This window comes from Ptychodera flava, chromosome 17, assembly GCF_041260155.1.
Source record: "Ptychodera flava strain L36383 chromosome 17, AS_Pfla_20210202, whole genome shotgun sequence".
NCBI lineage: Eukaryota > Metazoa > Hemichordata > Enteropneusta > Ptychoderidae > Ptychodera > Ptychodera flava.
The window spans coordinates 10,865,939-10,882,235 of record NC_091944.1 but is presented as its reverse complement, the minus strand read 5'-3'; the positions used below and the strand labels follow the sequence as shown (position 1 = coordinate 10,882,235).

The window sequence follows — 16,297 nt, the reverse complement described above, 5'->3', positions numbered from 1 at the left end:
ACTGTGGATTAGCCACTGATAATATGCAAGGTCGACACAATGGTATCCGTGGCATAGGAATTCTCTCAACAAATTTTTGTTCAGAATGAGGAGGTAAAAATTAGCATAAAATTAGGGAGGGCGATTGATTGAGCGGTGATATTCGACCTTTTCCCCTACAGAATAAGATGGGATTTTCTAAGAAGAGTGATGGCGTGTTATGAAATATTTTTTAGAAACAAGTTTACGGTCAAAGTCAAAATCCCTCTTTCCCCTTATGGTCTTGTATCGACTTTGCAATTTAGAGAAATACATCGACATAGAAATCTGACAAGACACAGAGGTGCCAATTGTTTTTAGTTTCGATGAACGAATAATATTAGTGTATCTACAAACACGCGTTCACATTGGATGGAGAAATAACTCGTTTCCATTATGTTAGGAATAATCATTTTAATTTAGAATTACGAAAATCACTGATAAATGCATCGAAATTGATAAAAAGTTCCTCCTTCCTAGTTTTCATCATCATCATCGTCATCGTCGTCGTCGTCGGCGGCGGCAGCGGCAGCAGCGTTGCCATCGTCATCGTCACCGCGGTCATCATCATCAACCATAACAGGAAAAATCATTTGGCCTCATGATAATAAATCGCATAATGGTTGATTTCGTGAATACAATGCACACCATAACTTTGAATTTGACCTTCATCTATTGATGACGTGGTTACTTCGTTAAGAGGGTTATGTGAGAATGGTCTTGAAATCACGCCCTTATAGTATGTCCAAGAACTGAGTTGTAATGTGGTTGATGTCTGTCTTGAAAATCACGATATGAAGGCAAATATGTTGTAAGAGAAATATGCATGTGATGCTCAAAGTACTTCTTTAGTTCGGAGTAATTTAATTGAAATACTGTTAGACTAGTTCTTTTTTTATAAATTTGTCAATATATAGTCTGCTCATCAGTCATTAAAATTTCCGGACTGGTAATGGATGCCCGAAGTATAAACAATAAAAATCTCCTTCATTGTTGATATTTTCCTCATATGTGAGTACTGGAATATTCTCTATGACATGCTGCGATTTGGAAGAGCGGCATGTTGTGCATCATGAAGCTTTGTTGCGGCACTTGTGATTGGTTAAGATCAAGACACAGGAGTGACATTGACAATGACGTTTTATGGTCACCGTGACCTCTAAGGGCCTCAGAGCTGATCGAAGTAAGTATTGCCGTTAATATGATCTCAATTTCACCATTAAAGGGACGGATTTCTATTTAATACAGTTATTGTTTTTTTCTTTCTTAATTTTCGTATTATGTTGATTGTTTGACACTCATCTATCGATCTATAGAGTTTATTTCTCTTTATTACGCGTATCTAAGACATGTTGGATTCAGACTTGGCGCTCTTCATGAACACACAAATTACATAACAGAATGCATGACATGATAACTGAGGGTCTTCTTCACGCTTGTTGTACTAAAGCCCTTGATTCATTAATATTGCATCTTGTTTAACTATTTAATTTTTATTTTGCAACAACTAAAACATTAAACGATAGCGGCGCTGTCTGTAATGAGCGATCAACCAAACAGTGGTCGATTTGAATCTGTGAACGTCCTGATAGTAAGGTTGCCCGATCGGCCACCATTGTTAGAATTTGCGATGTTCTGTCTCAAAACGCTGGGAATGAACGACTGAAAAAAAGACATGCATTGATGAGATTTCCTAGAAGATGATGAAATTCCGGAACCAAAGGGGGAGTGTAGCATTCTGTTTAAACCAGCCAGTTGAAGACCGGGGTCGCAGATTTTTAGTGGGCGTACATCACCGTCATTGGTTTGTCTATTGCATTAGCCTGCCGGACATAAACTCCTGCTTATGGACGTAGTCCAGCTAACGGCATGCGTGTGTGACCGCCACCTTAAGGGGTAGCTGATGAGCGCAACTTCTGGCCAGTCCGTCTGGCAGCGAATTGTTAGTAATTGTCGCAAATAACTCAAGATATATCAATTTTAATTTTTTATCTGCTACTTTGGCCCATTAAAGATGGAACTGTGTTGTGAAGTATTGTAACTCATGCGTATTCTAAACCTGAAACATTGGGTGCATATCTGCCAATTTATGACAGAAATTACGATCATAAAAATCGTTTTAGGTTAATTGTTTCACTAATCAGGCCAAAGCAAGTATTTTTTCGACCAGCGTTCACTCAAAATTCCGAATGGTTTTGGTAAGCGTTTAAAAAATAAACGTAAGAAATTAAAGCCCAATATATAATATATATATTATATATATATATATAATATATATATATATATATATATATATATATATATATATATATATATATATATATGTATGTATATGTATATAATAATATTATATATAGTGCTAATGTTATGCATTATTTTCATTATTTTATTTTCAAACCAAAGTTGGTTCGTGTAAATGTGCTAACTGAAGGACATGTATAGAAATATCACTGCTTGCTGATTTGGACCATGCCTACACGTTTTAATAATTAACGGGTGCCGCACTCATAAAATGGGTCCCAAAGAAAAGTACAAAAAATGCAGTATTTCCTGCACTTACACATCGTGATTATAAATGAAACAAGCATGATGCCATTTACTTGAATGCACAACACACGATGGGCTAACATTTTGTTGTTGTAATCTTTATTTTCTGTGTCACATGATTAGGTTTTGAAAATGCTGGGAAATTTAAAATGATGTTAAAGAATATTTTGAGATCGGTTTATTACACATTTGCAATATTGAGGCGTTAACTTAGAAAAAAATTGCCTTCTGTAACAGTTTTACGCAAGGCATGAACATTGGTATTCATGTAACAATACTTGCTTTGAGGGTACGGTACCATTTTCCGCCATCACATAGTTCAGTGGTTTTGATATTACAGCTGTAAAGAAATGTTTCGAAAAGTCATTGTTTAGATTTGCAGCAGACTCTATCACCATCAACGGAATTTTTTTCAAAAATGAGGGGTTTTTCCATTATTCCGAATACCTATCTGAGCACGGGCGCAAAAGAAAATATTTACTTACTTTGCCCGACTTTACATTTCTGACATGTACACAATTCATACACTTTTCCACGAGGTCAAATTTTATTTACATCAATACACATGTAACGCATTTACGGCTTGTAATCCAAAACATAACAGTAGGAAACGTAGAACATCCATAATGTATGTTGTATTACATTAGTAAATATTTTGTACAACAAACAGTAAACAACAGACAAGATTCAAAATTATTGAGATGTATGATCATCGAATTTGAGCTTCTTTAGCTCAAATTAATTTTACTAGTGGTAAAATTATTTTTGTCCGATAAGCACGTTTTGTCGGATATTGGCGTATAACGGACGCTCAGGTTGAAACGACTCGGAAGGATCCGCCGTGAAGACTTCACCGTAGGCGGCGCCATAGCGGCGAAAGTAGAGAAAGCAGAAAATGAATGACCGTGATATTAACGGGCTTTCTTACAAACCGTCTTAGGGGGTACGTGCTCAAGGAAATGATACAGGCGAATTCTAAATGGCTCTTCTAATAACACCAAAATGAACAACGCCATGTCTGCCACAGTTGCTGAGATTCCTTGACAGGTAGTGGTCTACGCACGTCAGTCGGAAGGGAAGGTAGCTGTACGCCGGTTTACCGTGATTTCAGAGTCATTCACAACGAACAATGCTGCCTGTATCGCCGAGTACACAGTGAGGTGAGTGTCGCCATTTATTTCATAACCCTTCCTCAACAATGTACACACTTAAGCTGCACAGTACGGAGCGAGATAGAGCACTCTGTTATACCTGCACCTGAGCTGTTGTTCCTGCACCAACACTTCAATCAGGGAGGTAGTGTACGGAAATTATTACCATGGTAATAGTGTTGAACATAGAAGCACCGTTATAAATAACAGGTAGATAATTTGCCAGGTATGTTATTTGAGCGAGTCCCTGCCGTGGGCTGTGTTAGAAAGAATATAATGCTACGTCTGATTTGGGTTTATCGTACCGATGCACCAGTTCGCATATTTAGTAAGATTAGGGTCACGGAAAAAATATTTTCACATCCCTGTATGAAGGTGTATTCGTTCGTGTGGACAAATCCCCTACACGGGTGTGGCGCGGCCTTCAAAAGTTTTCGATGTCTGTCATGAACAGTCAGATACGTGCAAATGGAGAGAATTTCTTATTGAGTAATCGTAACTGCCAGCTGACCCCGACCGACTCGACCACCGCAAACAAGGCTTTCACTCACATGGGTGTATCCCGAACACACACAAAAGACTGAGTTGACGTCATGCACTTAATACGGGATTGTAAATCTTCAAGGATCTCTTTTCTGATTTGCATAACAAATGGCGCCAGATCGGGGCGGCTGAAGGGTTTACACAGCGCAAGTGAACTGAATACAATCCACAAACAAGCACCCGCCCAGCGAAACCTTTTATTAGCAAAGTCAAACTACAGGTATTGTGAAATAGTTCACTTTTCACAAACATACTTAACATTACTTCAAAGGTCTTCAAGAAAGTAGCTTGCCACGGTGGTAAAAATTGAAAGTTTAACGGAGCTCGTCTCACTTCTGGCTTCACATCACGGTTTTGCTACAAGCACTTCAGATCATAGATTGTGTCTGCAATGTAATATGTTGAGAACGGGGCCACACATGCCCAAATGTCACAGATACTGACGTTTGGTATACACCAAATCACAAAATCGATGTTTTCGATGTTTGATCACCACATCAATTGACTTTTCGAACTGAGATTACGCCATCTTTTAAAGTCCAAATATGAATCGAGTTACAAAATAATGTGTACATTAAAAAATCTCTTCTGTCACGTTAAGTCACGTATCCTATAGTTTCCTTAAAGGGCGATGGTCGTCGGAAAGGCGCTCAAAGGTCGCTAGGGATCCCTACGACCGAAACGAACACTGTATCCAAGCTACGTTGGCGATTGATGAAAGTTAAAATATGTTTGTCTTAATGTACATTGTAAAATTTAAATGTTGCAGCTATTTTGACATGATGCATCTATATATAGTGCATGAAATACAATGTTTGTATACAAGAAAGTTGCCCATGCGCAGTTCTGACGAGACTTGGTTCAAGTCGGTGAATTTAAAAAAAATAGAATCATTTATAATAGTTTTCTCTTGTGTCTCTCCTATTTCGTACAAACCTATCCGGAATTTGGCAGCTCACGCCAGGTTTTCCCAGCGATTGAATGCGTCACGTTTGAGTCTGCGCAGTAGTGAGTTAGTTTCTGCCGGAAACTCCGCTGTATAGCGTTCACTCCACTCAATCGCGTTCACCCTACTCATCGCGTCCACTCACGCGCGCGTTTCACATGAAAGCAAAATACAAATCATTGCGTTCACTCCACTCAAACATTCATAAATCACAGACTTGAACCAAGTCCAAGTTCTGACGACCACTTCCCTTTAATCATATACATGTACGTCGCTATCCAACGACCTCTGATCATATAAGTTCGATGACGAGAAAACGGAGAGATACAATTGTTCTGGGGTAACGTTTTGTTCGAAAGATATGAAAGTGAATTTGTGCCAAAGATCTTAATGTCCTTTATACATTTAGTGGATACGTTAAGGTAGTATGCGCCTCGAAAATGAACGACTTTAGTTCAAACTTTCGCCTCAAGGCTACTACACCAATTCTCTTTCAAAATCAACAACACAAGTCACGTAAATTTTAGTACTTTGGAAACAAATTACCCAACATTTTTATTACCGACATTTGAATCCAAAATGGCCGACATCCCTCTGTTATATGGGGAAAATAAATTTTCGAATTTCGCAAAAATAAAACTAAAAATAAAATGATTTACTGCACAAGCTTCATAATGAGCACACAAGCCGGAGATCATAAGACTTTAATCCAAATTTCTGTCCCCGAGGCGTATACTACCTCAATCAACAAAGCAGGACAGGTCGTGTGCCTGTTCAGATCACATCAAATTCCTTGAAGACAACTTGGTTGCGTTACTGAAACATGCAAACTTTGAGACCGGAGACACCCGTTGTTTCCCTCAGAACCACAACTTTCATGCACTCTTTACATGCTTGAATTTGTTTTATAGTACAAATATCTAAATATCAAACAAATATCAAACACTTATATAACAAATAGTTATAAGAGACAGACATACAGAGTCGGCGGGTCACGGTCAACTACTTTTCATACAAGTTGACAGGCTGTAAGCTCGCTCGGCGGCATATCGGTCGAGAAAATTTAAGGGAACACGTTATTTTGGCAAAAAAAAAAAAAAAAAAAATTGTTGCGATATTATTATTCATACGAGCTGTTATTTGAACATCTTTCTAATATGTTTTTTTTTCCGTTACATTTTAGACACACTTCTCGTTTATCTTCGCTTTGCGATAACTCTGGACTCGAAGAGCTGTTTTTGTACACCTGCTGTTTTCGGTGACATACAAGAAGTGCGAACTTTTACACATTCAAGATGTCAGCAACTGAGGTAGACCCTACTGTTAAATCTCCATGTCCCGGTGATAGCTGTGTCACTGACTCTCCAGAAAATTCAAAGGTGTCGCCACAGCTCGTGCTGGGACTCTCTTTGGTGGCGTTCATAGGAGCGGTCATATTCACAATCGGGATGCTAATCTTTATCAAAAGACAGTGTCGCGAGGAAAAGAAGCGAACGGAGGAGGCCATCCACAAAAAGCAAATCCTTGAACAGCAAAACGGCGGAATCGGTGGATATAAAACGGCCAAGAGACAGAACTTCTCTTTTGTAAGCAAAGCGAACGCGGAGGTCATCTTGGGAAGGAAGCCCACCAGTGGACATGGGCAACCACAGTACATTTCAAGAAACGTCAACATCGCCGCTGAGGGCGATGCAGGTGAAGATGAGCACAGCGGGGAAGAGCATGCGTATGATAATCACTTGGCCACGACTGACGTCATAATGACAGCCGGTAACCTTGACGGTGAAGAGGATGGGCAGAGCAGGGCGTCTAATAGTGACGAGGACATTCTGAGAACAAAAGACGAAAGAACAGAATCTGAAAGCATTGTGAACGACATTATGGATCTCGTACATTCTCTAGAAAGTGAGTCAGTCAGAAGCGTTTGTGGCGATCTAGACGAACCACAATTTACAGTTTTGTGATAAATGAATGAAAAAAAGAACTTACAGTTTATTGTGGTTGTTGGCGAAAAATGGTTTTACACAGTATAACAACAGTTTTTGTCTAATTCCAATCAACAAATCGATTGAGTCAAGTTGCTTCTCTGACATTGAACTCTCAAACTTGAAAAGTCTCAATTATGGCCACGCTGAATACACCTATCTTTACGTAGACGGATTATCTTTGCAATAGAAAATGAATGTTTTGGCGGTTTTATTTCGGAAAAATAGCCTGAGTGTGCCAAGATTTTAATAAAGACCTTTACATGGATATGCAAAGTTCATACTGGCGAAACGCTAGTATTTTCTTCCATCCATAGTTTATGATGCACATCATGGTATTACATATTGCATTATAAAGAATGCTATATCGTGAGAAGAGTTCCATAAATATCGTAAAATTATTATAATAGAATTGTACCAAAGCGGATTTGCTGTTTTGACAGTTTCCTGTCATAGAACTTACTACTCTATAAGATTTTTATATATGATATATAGTTTTTATGCTACAATCACTATTACTGGGATCTTTTTAATCGGCATTTTTGAATAAATTTTGCAACTTTTATCATAGGTGAAAAGAAACCTGAATTTTTGTGAATTGTTTTGGCTCGACGTATGTTTATTCTCATAAATTGTTTGCTACTTTTAACATGGGCTTATCCAAATTGAATATAAAAATAATCGTAATCCCTCCTATTTATCAAACCTTAAAGGTATACCATCACCTGTAATCTAAATATGCCCATATATAGTCAAAAGGGCGTTCCCTGGTATTCAAAATGCCCATGTGAGGGCGCTGTTTTTTAAAAGCGGCCACCCGCTTAAAATCTGTGATTGGTTAGATTTTCTCTGTCCATGGTAACTGTGGCAAAATTGGAACAGATGACAGTATACCTTTAAAGAGAGCCCGGTAAAGTTCCGTGGCCAGGAATTGCGAAAATGAAGAGAAATTGCATAGGAACCTTGTAGTCATGATAAAGATAATACCGTGTATCACGAGCACTGTCAACGGTCCATCGTAGCGAGGGACAGACGTGTCCCATTCTCGATCAGTGTGATCCAAAGCCTTTCAAAGTTTACGGCAACATTTCCGACCGTGACACCGTGGACAAGATTAATGATAGCAGAATCCATGATAGTGAGCAAATTTGTCACATTAAACCGATACACATACACGCTAGATTGTCTTTCAGTGCGTACTTATTGTGCAAGATTGTTGGCATGTCATTCGGTGATTGGAGAAGTAAAAATTACTATCGTTTGATGGAGAGTTTAAAACGTCAACCCGAGTCATGAATCAACAACGCCTTACTGATACTGATAAATTGATCGGCCTTAAAGCTCCAGGGATTCCATTAAAGTGCCAACTTTAATTAACGATGCGATCAGCAATTAACAGCAATAAGACCTGCAGTACCTTGACTAAGCAACCTCTGCGGAGTCATATGTCTGTTATTAATTGAGAAATTAACGGGCTGACTGTTTCTCGAAAACTCGCTCGAAACTTTTCATTGTGATGTGTCTTTGTTCGCGTTGAATTCCTCTATAAAACCTGTACGACGCATGCAGTCAAACCAGTCGTAGGATATATATGGGGTGAACACCAACCTCGTACGGTCATAATTAGTCTCTCTCTCTCTCTCTCTCTCTCTCTCTCTCTCTCTCTCTCTCTCTCTCTCTCTCTCTCTCTCTCTCTCTCTCTCTCTCTCTCTCTCTCTCTCAACCTGTTACTATAGATACCATTGCGTACTGCACGGCCATTCTCCAAGTTCGGCGGCGACACAGCGTGCAAAGAATTGTGAGAACATCGTTTTATTCCAGCATGATATTTTACTGTAGACATAAAAGTGTTTGGCGCTAATTTTATTGTTTTTATTCACAATCTGTTCATGCAGGCTTATGCAATAATGTGACAGTAACACTCAGTGTAGGTGCATTGTCGTTACTGCTTACACTGTGCATAGACAGCAAGCACGGGATGGCTTTTTGAAAATTGAACGTAGGTAGAAGATTAGTTTGAGCAAAAAACTGTACAAAAGGGAGCCTGCAGTATTACACCTCTCATTCCGATAGCAAAACATCAGACTGTCCAATTCCTCAGAAGGGGACAGCGCCCTCTATTTGACAAACAAATATCAAAGCGGCAACCTTTCGTTGGATAGGTGCTTGTTCTACAGAAGATAGTCGACATTAGTTTTGAGTAATATACGCGGGAAGTGGTTTCGTAATCCTTACATCGATCCATTATGTTGTCAAACATTCAAGCCATACGTAATAAATAAAGTGGAGTTCTCCTGTCCTCACAGACGTAACGTTAATTTTCGTAATGGAAAATTACTCCAGTGAGAGGTGATGTAATTGCACTATGAAGTCAAATCGGTCACACTTCATTGTTGCATGAGGTGTCTTTGTGGATGGATCATATGAAAACTTATGTATCTTTACACTAAAACGTGACATGACTAGGCAACGACTACTTCGGAGAACCGTTGACATTCTAAATCGCCGCTTGAGGGCGTCTTCAGTTATCCATCGCCGTCGGCGGACACGATGCGTGCACCCTTGCCATCATCAATGTACCAGTGTCTTCTGAACGAGATCTCCGTGTGCGTAATAATGGATGTGTTCTCGGGGACTTCACATTTCTGCCAGCAAGTACAAGCATCTTGCAACTGCAGATCCTACTTTTGAAGGTTTTTTTTTCAAACTTACTCAGGTGACAATAACACTGAATGGCACTTAAAGTTAAAGGGCAAGTTATTTATCAGCTTTGTCCTAAAGTAAATTGACAAACTTGATAAACGGCTAACACCACGTAAATACCACATGCCAACCAATGCAAACACCAGGGATTGAGGACTGCCCCTGTAAAGAATGCACCACAGGGACAGATAATCAGACTCAAATATTTTTGCAACATTTTGTGGTCTACCTCAGGCTCTTGTTTGGGCTCATTATGAAGTTCATTGAGTATTATAAATGAAAGTTTCACTTGCTCATTTTCGTGACAATCGAAAATATAATTTTTCCCTGCAGAGTGAGGTCCCAGATTTGTATATTATTGATTTCGGAAAGGAATGACGGAAAGTTTCCCTACGGAAAGTTTGAGCAAAAGTTTGAGCCTTCCAGAACAAGTTAATGCGGCCTTTAGCAGTTTTCATAATACTGCGACAAAAAATAATCCAGAAGTTCAGTGAGCTTTTCTCGATTTTTTTGTTTGTTTGTTTGCTAGTTTGTTCCTTCTCAAAAATCCAAGATGGACCTGTTAGAAGCTTGAAAATGTATATAGAACGGCCAATTTAATTTTTTTTCCTTATTTGTTGGGATGATCTTTATCGACCTTGTAAATGTTTTCAAAGTCCAGTGGAAGAACGGTTTTCTTAAGAAGTGCAGATTACTAGGAGCCCAGAGTCCGTCATCCATATCTACATTAACTCAGAGAGTTTGCTCCATGTATGCTCAATATCGCTGAAACAAGATAAGTCGATGGTTACCGTAAGCAGTTTAGACAAGAGCGTTAAGGGAAAGATATCGACTTCGTTAAAGTCTCGCCCTGTAAGCCAAGTCGCATTCAATGGATGTTAGTCAAGTGGAAATGATAGCTTGAAGTGGATGAATTGTCGAAATGCTACGCTGTTGTGAAATACATGTGAAATACATAAAAAGGTCGAGTTTCTCATAATTGCAATTCGTGAGAGAATTTTTAATCTGACGGTTGTTGTCTGTGATCTGATGTTTCCGACCTTGTCTCCAGAAATCATGGGGAACAACTAAACTTTTAAATTATTCAACACAGTACGAATATGATGATTTATTTCATCCATGTTCATAAGATTAAGACATCTGCTTCCTTGATTGCATCATAAAATTATAACGCACTGACGGCTGCGAATTTCAGCATGGGGAAACTTTTGTCATTTCTTACCGAGAAGCGAGAGACAAGCAATCATAGACGACCTTACAACTAGAATCCAGGATCTCCCACTTCACCATGTATATGTGTGCCGTTTGACTGATCATGTGTCAAAGATCATGTCATAACTTGGATGAGAAATTATTGAAAAATTGCTTGCACGGTAACAGTACTTTTGTTCCTACAGAGCTTGTTTTGTATCGGGGGCATGATCCTTTGCAATGGACGTTCACAGGGGACGCATTACTCAATTTGGTAATTGTATAATGGCTATTGTGTAATGCTGAGGGTGCCGGAAAGGTATGAAACAGAAACTCGCTTCGTCGCCCAGTTGTCAGATAACCATTCCGGTTGATAGATATTCTTAACACGTGCTATAGCTAGTGAATAATGGGCTTATACACAAAGTTTGGTTGATAATGCATCGTATGCGAGTGATGTATCCGTACTTTTTACTCGTTGCTGAGCAACGAGTCAAAACGCAGACATATCATGGAAGTACCACGCGATATCGACTAAAATTTGGTTCAATAACCGCTTTAAAATACATGCATTGTTTTACGATGACTGTTTACGTCCAAATGTTCGGAAATTAGTTTCGATCGGAAATCGACAGAAGTCGGCCTTGCCCGCTGGTCGATGTAATCATAGAAAATTAATTGCTGAGGAAAGATGACAACCGTAAGCTTATCACCTGTTGATGTTAATCCGTGGCGGGGCCGTTCCATTTCAGAGGAGGGGTTTTGCTACACTTTCAGGGCGATCAATTCAAATATCAAGGTGGCCACACAGGTTTCACAATTTACCGGAATGTTAACATTTAAGTTGAGTACAACGGTAGACTGAAGTAAAACGAAAGTTCTGGGGCACGTAAAAAAATCGGGCCAAAGTCGGACTTGCTGAAGTCTTTTCCAGCATTCAGGGTACTACTCCGGTGACCTTGGAGAGTGACATGCTCCACAACATCTACGAATTCGAGTCTGAATAAAGGAGACGTGCCAGTCAGCTTATCTCCGAGAACATACTGCTGTATATGTCCAAAGACGTCCCGTTCGTCGAATTTACTGTCTTGGGAAGAAGTTTGTGAGTGTGTTATGGAAACCTGATCATCAGGGTTTTCAGTGACATAAGTGAGTACTGCGTCGGAACTTTAGATTCATTGTTCGTTTTATTCAAATTTTATTCAAATTTAGGCATACACCATCTACTCTTATATTTTTTGGCCTGGCAAAATAGAAGATAAATTAGTCTTGTTTACAGGTATACAGTCACCTGTAATCTAAATATGCCCATATATGGTCAAAGGGGCGTTCCCTGGTATTCAAAATGCCCGTGTGAGGGCGCTGTTTTTAAAAAGCGGCCGCCCGCTTAAATTCTGTGATCGGTTAGATTTTCTATTTCCATGGTAACTCTAGCAAAATAGGAACACGTGACAGTATACTTTTAAACGATCAACAGCTAAGTTTTACTTTCTTGAGAGTCTCTCTTGGGAGTCTCTCATGATGCCGATCACCTAAACCATGGAGGTAAACGTACATGGAACACTATGACAGGGCCGAGTCACTGTTCAAGAACACATGTCATGTGCTCCATCTCGGTCTTGTGTTTTCATGCCCGTAGTATGATTTTTGTAAGCTGATTGATGGCTTTGCTCAGTATAATTCACCATAAGGAAATTAAAACTCGTCGACAGGAAAATTGTCCTACAACGGCTCTGTCATGATGGACTGTTGACCGTACCCGTAGTCTTTAGCAGCGTATACGACATCGAAAACACCTACTGTTGTGACCGATGTAAGGTGTCGGTCGCAGCTAGTACAAGCAACTTTTCAATGTGGGAAAACAGCGCTTGCAGTATGACTTAAACGCTATTGTCAAAAAATGAAAGCAAACAACAAAATTGCGACCATAAATATAAACGACGTTCCGGAGTGTCCATCAGTTGTGTTCGCTCAACTGTTTTATCTAAAGCTGGTGGACGTACCAACGCCTACGCATGGCTGTATGTGGTTCCGGTCACAGTGACAACATGATTATTTTAACTAATTAAAATACGGGTTAGTATCAGTACTCCCTATACACAAAAGGGAATGTAAATTCATGCATAGCATGTATGCTAATATCCCATAGGTGTGAATTGTTGTTGAAGAGGAACTCTACTGAAGCCATATTTGTCAAGAAAAAAAAATGAAATATTTGCTACTTTGATGTACATGAAGAATACGTTGTAAACCCCGCATTTCTTCTGGCGTCTTTGAAATTCTATGATGAATAAATCGAAAGCAGTACTCCCTGGATAACGTTAATCTATAATACGATTTGCGTGACGCCAGCTGTCTTCGATATCGGTTCACTTTTCACAGTGCCATTTCTCATGAAGTCGTCTATGAAGGAAAATTGCCGATCGGTTTTGTTTTGAGACCAACCACAAAAAATGCTAACATTATCGAGTAAATACATGTCAGACATATATCTTTATTGCATCACAAAAACTGATGAATGTAAGGTTAGTAGGATCTTCAGCCAGAATACAGCATTTCAGTTTAAAAGTGTTGGCGTACATGAAGTATTGTCTGACTGCTGTCTGTTTTTCGGTGTCTGGCTATAAGCATATCGACTGATCTTATTGCAGTCAAATCGGTACATATATTCTGTTCGGAAATGGAAAGAAATGTACTTGTGTTTAGATGGTGTGCCTTGCAAAACCAATAATTACACTATATGCATATTTGTTTGCTTAGACACGTTCTCAGAATAACAGCATCACATCTCATGAATCTTATGACAGATTTTTTTCGATAAGGAAATATACGGCAGATTTCAATATTATTATGAAGCAGTTTTACGATAATTGCATAGCTCATTTGCATATTTCATGATCAGATTTATATCCTCAATTACGAGGGACATAAATCTGGTTTGGCTCGACCAAAGTTGATGAAAATTGCTAAGTAAATTAGAAAACGATGTGATATAACACATATAAAAGTCGTTTAGCTTTTTGATATCAGCTTATTACCAAATTGCATTCTTTACGAACTTTCCTAATCAGGGACATGAAATTGGATAGACTATACTAAGGTTAATGAAATTCGCTGTGAATAAGTTTGGTATACTAGTATAACAGTGGTGAAATTCACTTTGACATTTAAGATTCAGCTAATCAGTAGTATCATCAATGAACTTTCCTAACCAGCAAAACTTAACTAGATATGAACAATGACGAAAAGGAAGTGAAAGACATTTTCCATGTAATGTTAGCCTATTAGTGATTTGCATAGTTAATGAACTTTTCTAATTAGGGAAATTTAACTGGAAGGATTTCACCAAAGTTGATGAATGTTGGCATGCATACCGAAGATAAAACGACAAAATGGTTATGAAAGACATTTTTCATTTTCATGTCAACCAAATTGATAATTTCTATATTAGCCTATATGAACCTTACGAATTAGGCATATTGCATTAAGAAGACATGACTAAAGCTTGTGAATATTACTAGATATATTGACTAAACAGCGATATAGTAATAATGAAAGACATTTTGCATAGTTACTGTCTGCTAATTACTGATATGTATATTAAATATATAGAATAGATAAATATATATAGTATATTAAATATATAGTATATTACATATATTATATATTTACTTATATAAGCTAAGTATATTACATACATAGAATATATAGCATATTAAATAGACAAGTACTATATGGATAGATAGATAGACAGACAGACAGATAGATAGATAGATAGATAGATAGATAGATAGATAGATAGATAGATAGATAGATAGATAGATAGATAGATAGATAGATGGATGGATGGATGGATGGATGGATGGAAGGATGGATGGATGGATGGATGGATGGATGGATGGATGGATGGATGGATGGATGGACGGACGGACGGACGGACGGACGGACGGACGGACGGACGGACGGACGGATAGATAGATAGATAGATAGATAGATAGATAGATAGATAGATAGATAGATAGATAGATAGATAGATAGATAGATAGATAGATAGATAGATAGATAGATAGATAGATAGATAGATAGATTTAAAACCCTTTCCATGTGAAGTTGACTTAAGGTGTGAATTTCATACCGTTAATTATGTGTGTCAGGCAGTCGCTCACTCGCTCAGACGCTCACTAAATGTTGCTCACGAACTTCAATTTAAGGAACTTAAGAAGCGGTGTGATTTAAGTCACAGGTTTTCCACTCTGAACTACACTGCTAGTTTAGTGATACCAAATGATCTCGTTGGCAAAGGTTTCGATTGGAAACCATCTCGAAAGATGAAAGCGTCTTCATGCATCCGTGTGCTGATGAAGAATAACGATTAAGCTATTCTTCACAAAAGCACAGTGAACTCGTTAGAAGGATTGACGAGAAATCAGGGCATTAGAGTTTGCACACATATCATCCGCTTACTTGATATGACTCCCCTGTTTCAGATGTCTAATAGCTAAACTAATCAAGCTAAACGGATTGCATAATTATAAGGCTGTGTGTAAGCGCGATTACGTGTCTCGCGGCTTGCTTTGGTTTCATTGACATGTCTACAATACTGGTTAATCAATTGGTCACTGTTGACGCCGGATGTGAGTTTGATTCAAATTGTAGTATTTACATATTTCTTTTCTCCATCCGTCACCCAATAGGCGAATGAGGTACCCGGTTCCCTTTACCTTATTGAAGGTATACTGTCACCTGTTCCAATTTTGCCACAGCTACCAAGGAAAGAGAAAATCTAACCAATCACAGATTTTAAGAGGGTGGCCACTTTTTAAAAACAGCGCCCTCACATGGCCATTTTGACTACCAAGGAACGCCCCTTAGACCATATATGGGCATATTTAGATTACTGGTGACTGTATACCTTTAAGCATGGAGATGTAAAGTGCCCTGATCTTGGGCACATCACGTCAAGCGAGAGTCTCGCACTTATCATCCTCCGACAGTGAGTCTGTTACTCTGGATTTACCGGGTTCTCGAACCCGACATCCTCCGAGAGTAAGACCAATACTCTAACCAATGTACCTCACTTTGTTCCTGCTTTGATTGGTCTTACTCTCAGCACCTATGAACGAGCATTTCGCGGTCAATTAAAGTTTACTGATGATGCAAAATCAAAGAAAATAAACTATATCCACATCGATTCGATCAATAGACTTAATTTT

At 38.7% G+C, this 16,297-nt stretch overlaps 1 long non-coding RNA gene across 1 annotated transcript; it reads left to right on the top strand.

The window, feature by feature from the left end:
• Nucleotides 1-3,475: 3,475 nt before the first annotated feature.
• LOC139115389 (uncharacterized) lies at nt 3,476-8,370 on the top strand. The gene is made up of 2 exons (XR_011548114.1): nt 3,476-3,725; nt 6,389-8,370. It is a non-coding gene; the product is annotated as an uncharacterized lncRNA (long non-coding RNA).
• The last annotated feature ends 7,927 nt before the right edge of the window (nt 8,371-16,297 follow it).